Raw genomic sequence first — 8,292 nt, 5'->3', positions numbered from 1 at the left:
CTTCCTTTCCCTTCAGTTGCTGCAAGTCACCAATTGAAGGTCAGAATAAGTAAATAAATGGAAAGGGGGAGCAAAGAAAGTGTTTTACTCACAGATGTTGGAGACAGGAAGATGATTGAGTCTGTGTGAAGCTCATTCAGGGTTGGAGGAACAACAGTTTTGCTCGGCAGAAACCTCCATGTCCAGCTTCCGCAATGAGACAATAGGGGAGCTCTGATTGGCGGAGGAGCAGAGTTCTTCCGGTCCTCCAATCATCCCATTGGTCACAACTCAGCAGTAAGGTCTGCGGTTGTGAGCTCACGTGCACATGCGCAGCTGCCCCTGTCGCTCAGACATGCGCAGTCCCGGGCCAGGGGAGAGGAAATCATCGATAGCCGGAGCTGTCAGTCGGTTGCCTGGAAACTGTATCGAGGAAGTGTTGGGGGAGGGGAACAAAAGGTGGGGGCGGGGCACCCGTGTCCGCGCGCTGGGCGTGTGTGCTCCAACGCAATGACGTCAGTGCGGAGCAGATTTATTCCTATTGGCTGATTTGGAGGACGAGCTCCTTTGTGATGTCACAATGTGGAGGTTGGACAATGATTTTCAGACTAAAACTTCCTCCTCTGGGCAACATCTGGGAGCAAATCAATGTCTCCCCCTTTCATAAGTTATAAGATATAGGAGCAGAATTAGGCCATCTGGCCCATCAAGTCTGCTCTGCCATTCGGTCATGGCTGATCTCATCCTGGCCTTAACTCCACCATCCTGAGATTTCGCCATAACCCTAAACTCGATTAAAAATCTGTCTAACTCCTCCCTACATTTACTCCTGTCCCAGCTCCACCGCATTCTGGGGTCGTGAATTCCACAGATCCACAGCCCTTGGGAGAAGCAGCTTCTCAACTCTGTTTTGAATTTGCTACCTCTTCTCGTTCTCGAATGCCCCACAATAGGGAGCAGCTGCTCCAAGTCTACTTTATCTTTCCATTTCTTGTCTCATTCTGGGGGGGGGACGTTGGTGACTTGCAGCAACTGAAGAGAAAGGAAGTGAATCCTTTGTTGCACACATTTTGAGTTCAGTAATATAGACATATTTCTGTCTTGCAGTCTGCATGGAGATTTTCAGGCCTCTCCAAGACTGGAAGCAGTGAGCTGTCAGCCTGAATCAGCACTTTTAGAGAATTGAGAGGATGAATATTACATACAGCAGAGTGAGAATGGAGAGTGTGTTGGATGGAGATTTACAGCTTTTGAGAAAAGAATGTTTCATAGGAACTAGAATTGTCTTCTTAATTTCCATTGTGAATACCTTTTCCAGGATATTAGTCGATTTGCAGAAAAAGACTTCAGGATTTGGAAGAGTCACTTGGTTATGGGCGGCATGGTAGCACAGTACTTAGCACTGTTGCTTTACAGCACCAGGGTGCCAGGTTCGATTCCTGGCTTGGGTCACTGTCAGTGCGGAGTCTGCACGTTCTCCTCCTGTCTGTGTGGGTTTTCTCCAGCTGCTCCGGTTTCCTCCCAAAAGTCCCGAAAGGTGTGCTGTTAGGTAATTTGGACATTCTGAATTCTCCCTCTGTACCCGAACAGGTGCCGGAATGTGGCGACTAGGGGCTTTTCACAGTAATTTCATTGCTGTATTAATGTAAGCCTACTTGTGACAATAAAGATTATTATTATATCAGCACCTGAATATCATCAGGAGAACCATTACTGCAAAAGACACTTCTGGGGTTAAGGATTGCCAGTCATGCAAAGGAATAGAATAGAAGTAAACACAGGAACGAAGAGTCACATTGGGCTGGTTCCAGGAGAATTGAGTGACAACTTCAGCAACGTCACCATGGAGTGTGATTTTTGATAGTATTAAAAGTAAAAAGGCAACATTCTATTTATAGTTTATGGGATACATTCCATTTTTAATAGTGCTTAGGCATTGTTGTTTCTAGTTTGTATGTTGCAGGAAAAGTCATAAAACTTGAAGTTTTTGTCTTATGACTCTTTAATTTGAAATGAAATGAAAATCACTTATTGTCACAAGTAGGCTTCAAATGAATTTACTGTGAAAAGCTCCTAGTCTGGATTTACAATTTATTTTTTTGAATTACTGATCTTTTCAGAGATCTTGCACAGTTGGTTAGTGCCACAAGTTTCAACTTCCCATTTAAGCCTTCGACAACTTGCTGTCTCTCTATTGCTCATGTCACTGACAGCCCAGCAACAGAGCTAAGGGCTGGAGATGCCGTGATCCCTGGAAAGGAGCTGGCATCAGTAGGAAGCAGAACCGTAGGTTGTTTTTTTTGGAAAATATTTTATTAAGGCATTTATAATTGTAACAATTTTAACCATCAGGTATCAAAAGGAACAAAACAAGATAAACAACACACCCATCCAGTAACAAACCCCAGCCAACATGGCTTACAAAAACAGGACCTCGTTCCCCAGCCCCCCTTTCCACTGGTGTTCCTAACCTTACTCAAACCCCCCCCCTGCTGACAGCTTAATTTTTCTTGAAGTCAATGAACGGTAAACCACTGTCGCTATCCCCTCAAGGCGAACTTGATTTTCTCGAGTCTGAGAATCCCCGTCATGTCACTAACCCATAACCCCAAATTTGGGGGTTCCGAGTCCCTCCATCCTAGTAGGATTCGTCTCTGGGCCACCAGAGAGGCAAAGGCCAGAACATTGGCCTCTCCCACAGTAAGTTGTCTGTTCTCAGCTCTGCTCGATTTCTGCTGGAGTTTGGTCCCTTTTACACATTTCAGATCAATAAAACATTTGGTCAGTGAAGATCCAAACCACCATTTCCCATCCTGTCACCTGTCACCCATCCTTACCCAGAGTGCAATCACAACAGGAATAAAAACAGGAGAAGTGTAACAATCAATTTCAAAATAAATCCACAGCCAATCATAGAATTTAATTTAATGTTCACTAATTAGCAAGAAAACCTGAAGTAGGGGGTCCTCCAGGAATCTTACAGTGCACACCTAGAAGGGTGTGTTTGGGGGGGGGGGGAGGAGTCTTTCTGACCCCTCACTCAATGTCACTTCATTATTTCCCATTTCTTTTCTGGCTCCGCCTGGGGTAACATCTACTCCATCTTTTCTTCTCCTGAATTAGCGCCGTGAGTTCTCAGTTACTGGTACATTAGGACAGATGCTTCAAGGAACAGATCAAACATGGATGTAAAAGATTCTCCAGCTCTCTCTTTCTGGACAGTTCTTACTCAGTATTATTTCTCCCAAGCCCTTCATTGTCCCATTATCGCTTTAATTTCACTCCCACTTTGACCATGTCCAGTGTGTTTAATTCGATCCTGATTGTTTTTAAGTCAGTTTCTCTCTGGAGTGTGTCAATGTCTTGATGGTGTCACAATGGTGTCTCAATCCCCTGGCCACATTAACCATTTCATCTCCTGCTGTGTCTCCAGTCGCTGTGTGTGTTTGGGACCCGGTCTTTGTCCATTACACCATGCCACTAGATTCTCTATCTCCCTCCTGTACGCTGACCCATTGTTGTTTGAGATCCGACCCACTACGGTCGTGTCATCAGAAAACTCATAGATGGGAGCGGGAGCCAAATTTTGCCACAGTCGTGTGTGTACAGGGAGTATAGGAGCTAAGTACGCAACCTTGTGGAACCCTAGTATTGAGGACTATCGTGGAGGAGTTGTTGTTTATCCTTACTGATTGTGGTCTATGTATCAGGAATTCGAGGATCCAATTACAGAGGGAGGAGCCACGTCCTAGGTCTTGGAGTTTTGATGTGAGCTTGGCTGGGATTATAGTGTTGAAGGCACAGCTGTAGTTAATGAATAGGAGTCTGATGTAGGTGTCCTTGTTGTCGAGTTGCTGCAGGGATGAGTGTAGGGCCAGGGAGAAGGCGTCTGCTGTGGACCGTTGCGGCGGTATGCAAATTGCAGTGGATCAAGGCACTCTGGGAGTGTGGAGTTGGATGTGAGTCATGGCCGACCTCTCGAAGCACACCATAATGATCGCTGTCAAGGCCACCGGATTGCAGTCATTGAGGCACGTTACCTGGTTCTTCTTTGGCCCTGGTATGATGGTGGTCTTCTTGAAGCAGGTGGGAACGTAGTAGGGAGAGGCTGAGGATGTCCGCAAACACGCCTGCCAGTGGGTCAGCGCAGGATCTGGGTGCGCGATCTGGGATCTCGTCAGGACCCATCGCTTTCTGAGGGTTCACTTTCAAGAACGCCAATCTGACTTGGGAGGCTGTGACGGTGGGTATTGGTGTGTCCAAGACTGCTGAGGCAGTTGACAACGGTTTGTTGGTTTCCTGCTCGAAACAAGCATCAAATGCATTGTGTTTGTCGGGGAGGGGTGCGCTATTGCTGAAGATTCTACTCGGCTTTACTTTGTAGCCCATTATGTTGTTTGAGCCTTGCCATAACCAATGTGAGTCCATGTCGTTAGTCTGTGACTCTAGCTTCACGTGATATTGTCGCTTGGCGTCCCTGTTGGCTTTGCAGAGGTCGTACCTAGATTTACAGGTTGAGCCACCTGTCTTGAATGCCTCAGACATGGCCTTCAGTAGGGAGTGAATCTCCCAATTAAACCATGGTTTCTGGTTGGGTAAGATACGTACTACCTTCTTTGACACACAATCTTCTACCACTTGCTGATGAAGTCTGTGATGGTGCTGGCATACTCGTTTAGTTTGACTGCTGAGTTCTTGAATATGGACCAGTCCACTGACTCCAAGCAGTTGCACAGGAGCTCTTCTGTTGCCTCGGACCAGCACTGCACGACCTTCTTAACCGGATTCTCTGCTTAAGTTTCTGCTTGTATGCCGGGAGAGGGAGCGCCATCTTGTGGTCCGATTTTCCGAAGTGCAGCCAGTGGATGGATCATCAGGCACCCTTGATGTTTGTGCAGCAGTGGTCAGGGATGTTGGGGTACCTGTCGGGACAGGAGATGTGTTGGTGAAATTTTGGCAGTACACTCGAGGTTGGCCTGGTTGATGTCCCCGGCCACGATGAACAAGGCCTCCGGGTATTCGGTTTCATTGTTATTTATAGCGGTTAGAATTCATCAAGCGCCTTCTTCACTTCCGCCTGGGGTGGGATGTAGACCGCCGTGATGATGGCAGAGGTGAACTCCGTGGAAGGCAGTATGGACGGTACTTCACAGTCGGGTATTCCAGGTCCGGGGAGCAGTAGTTCACCAGGGTCGCCACATCCGAGCACCAGGAGTTGACGAGGAGACAAACCCCTCCACCCACTCCAGGTTCAGTCCTGGATGTGATTAACAGCAGGAATAACAGCAGAATCCAACCCAACATTACTTGTGAACCCTTTGGTGTCTCAGCATGTTGGACGACTGAGTGAATCCCTCCCCACAGTGAGAGCAGGTGAATGGCTTCTTTCCAGTGTGGACTCACTGGTGTGTCAACAGGGCAGATGAATCACTAAATCTCTTCCCACAATCAGAGCAGGTGAATCAAGTGTGAACTCGCTGGTGTTCCCGCAGTGTGGATGACTTTCGAAACCTCTTTGTGCAGTGAGAGCAGCTGAATGGTCTCTCCTCAGTGTGAATGCGCTGGTGGATCATCAAACCTACAGCACGTTTGAAGCTGCTCCCACAGTCAGAGCATTTAAAGGGTCTCTCATTGGTGTGAATGACATTGTGGCTCAGCAGGCTGGATGACTGAGTGAATCCCTTCCCACACACGGTGCAGGTGAATGGTCTCTTCCCGGTGTGAACTCGCTGGTGTGTCTGTAGGTTGGATGACTGGGTGAATCCCTTTTCACACACAGTGCAGATGAATGGCCTCTCCCCGGTGTGAATTCGCTGGTGTGTCTGCAGGCTGGATAATTTAGTGAATCCCTTCCCACAGTCCTCACATTTCCATGGTTTCTCCATAGCCCGGATGATCTTGCGTCTTACCACGTTGGACGATCAGTTGAAGCCTCGTCCACACACAGAACATGTGTACAGTCTCTCCCTGATATGAATGATGTAGTATTTTTTCAGACCATGTAACTGGTGGTTGAAGCTCTTTCCACAGTCAGTGCTCTGTAACAGTCTCACATGGGTGTGTGTGTGTGTGTCTCAGTGTTTTTCTAAACACACCGATGTTTAAAATCTCTTGAAGCTGACAGAATAGACAAACATTTCTCCTAGATTCAAAGGTCGATGATATTCGGTTCCCAATAATTGAATGACTCAGTCAGCTCTTGACGTGATATTTAGTTTGAGATATGCACCTCAAATTCCTCTCGTTCGAACTTTCTGCAAAAAAGATTTTACAAAAACCATCACTGTCAGTACAAGATAGAAATTCAGAACAGACAATTCTAGTTTCTATCGAACATTGTTTGCTCTCTCTCTTTCCCTCAAATGCTCTAAATCTCCATTCCACACAATCTCCCTCTATTCTCACTCTGCTGTATCTAATATTCACCCTCCCAATTCTCCTGAAGGCACTGAATCAGGCTGATTGACAGATCCAAGCTCACTGCTTCCTGTCCTGGACACAGAGGCTGCCAGACAGATATGTGTCTATGTTACTGGACAAAAAATATGTGTAATATACGGACTGGATTCACTTCCTTTCCCTCCCAATTCTCATCAAGGTGCTGATTGATGCTGATCAACAAATCTAAACTCACTACAACCTGTACAAAAGTAGAGACTCTCCATCTAAGTGTATTTACTGATTAGAGATGGGATGATTCTGAGGAAGAATTTTATTTAGTCACGGAGTGGTCCCTACTGAAGGCCACTGCCCACAAGGGTTGTGGAAGTCGAGATGATCAATAATTCAAAATAAAATATGAAGAAAATAAACTTGCAGGGGAACAGGGATATCGAGGGGCAACGGGACTGACTGGATTGCTGTACAGAGACTCAGCATTGACTTGAGTTACCAAATAGATTCTGTCAGTGCTGCAATGACTGTATGGCTGGAAATATATAATGTAGGTACAGTACTATATTACAAAACTAGAACTAATAATACATGTATTTTCTGACAGAACCATCAATAATATATATAATACATTCCATATATCTCTGTCCGATATAACAATTTAAAAAATTCATTTACGAGACGTGAGAGTCACGGTTCAGCCAGCATTTATTGCCCATCCTTAGTTGCCCTTCAGAAGGTGGTGATGAGTTGCCGTCTTGAACCGCTGCAGTCCTTGAGTTGTAGGTACATCCCCTGTGCTGTCAGGGAAGAAGTTCCAGGATATCGCCCCCAGCAACAATGAAGGAAGGGCGATATATTTCCAAGTCCAGCTGGTGAGTGACTTGGAGGTGAACCTCCAGGTGGTGAGGTTCCCGGGTATCTGCTGCTCTTGTCCTTCTAGATAGTAGTGGTCGTGGGTTTGGAAGGTGCTGTCTGAGGAAACTTGGTGAGTTACTGCAGTGCACATTGTAGATGATATACACGGCTGTGTAACTCTCAGGATCTTGGTTGTAGGGGATTCAGCGATGGTATTGCCACTGAATGTCAAGGGGTGGTGGTTAGATCCTCCTTTGTAGGAGATGTGTTCGTCGGTGTTGGAGGGTTTGAATATTTGTGGAAGGGAGAGCAGTCAAGCGGGCTGCTTTGTTCTGGATGGTGTAGAGAAGCATCTTGAGTGTTGTTGGAGCTGCACTCAACCAGGCAAGTGGTGATTATTCTATTACACACCTGACTTGTACCTTGTAGATGGTGGACAGGCTTTGGGGGTCAGGAGGTGCGTTACTCGCTGTAGTCTTTGACCTGCCCTGGTGACCACCATATTAATGTGGGTGGTCCAGTTCAGTTTCTGATCAATGGTAACCCTCAGGATGTTGGTTGTGGGGGATTCAGCGATGGTATTGCCACTGAATGTCAAGTGGTGGTGGTTAGATCCTCCTTTGTAGGAGATGGTCATTGCCTGGCATTTGTATAGCACAAATGTAACTTGCCACTTATCAGCCCACATCTGGATACTGTCCCGGTCTTACTGCATTTGGACATGGACTGCTTCATTATCTGAGTCGTCGTGAATGGTGCTGAACATTGTGCAGTAATTCGCAAAAATCCCCACTTCTCACCTTATGATGGGAGGTCATTGATGAAGCAGCTAAAGATGGTTGGGTTTGGGATACTGACCTGAGGAACTCCTGGAACTGAGATGATTGACCTCCAACCACCACAACCATCTTCCTTTGTGCCAGGTATGACTCTAACCGACGGAGAGTTTTCCCCAATTCCCATTGACTCCAGTTTAGCTGGGTCTCCTTGATGTCATACTCGGTCAAATCTTGCCTTGATGCCAAGGGCAGTCACTCTCACCTCACCTCTGGCATTCAGCTC

The 8,292-nt window shown here is 46.5% G+C and overlaps 1 protein-coding gene across 1 annotated transcript in view; it reads right to left on the bottom strand.

The window, feature by feature from the left end:
* Positions 1 to 2,302: 2,302 nt before the first annotated feature.
* Positions 2,303 to 8,292, bottom strand: part of LOC140420108 (uncharacterized) — a 36,360-nt gene continuing 30,370 nt past the window's right edge. The window contains exon 3 of the transcript XR_011946189.1: positions 2,303 to 6,233. The gene's annotated coding sequence lies outside the window, so the exon portion shown is untranslated. The remainder of the gene's footprint in view (positions 6,234 to 8,292) is intronic.

Source organism: Scyliorhinus torazame, chromosome 5 (assembly GCF_047496885.1).
Source record: "Scyliorhinus torazame isolate Kashiwa2021f chromosome 5, sScyTor2.1, whole genome shotgun sequence".
Lineage (NCBI taxonomy): Eukaryota > Metazoa > Chordata > Chondrichthyes > Carcharhiniformes > Scyliorhinidae > Scyliorhinus > Scyliorhinus torazame.
Note: the sequence above shows the minus strand (reverse complement) of the source record. Positions and strands in the feature narration are given on the sequence as shown.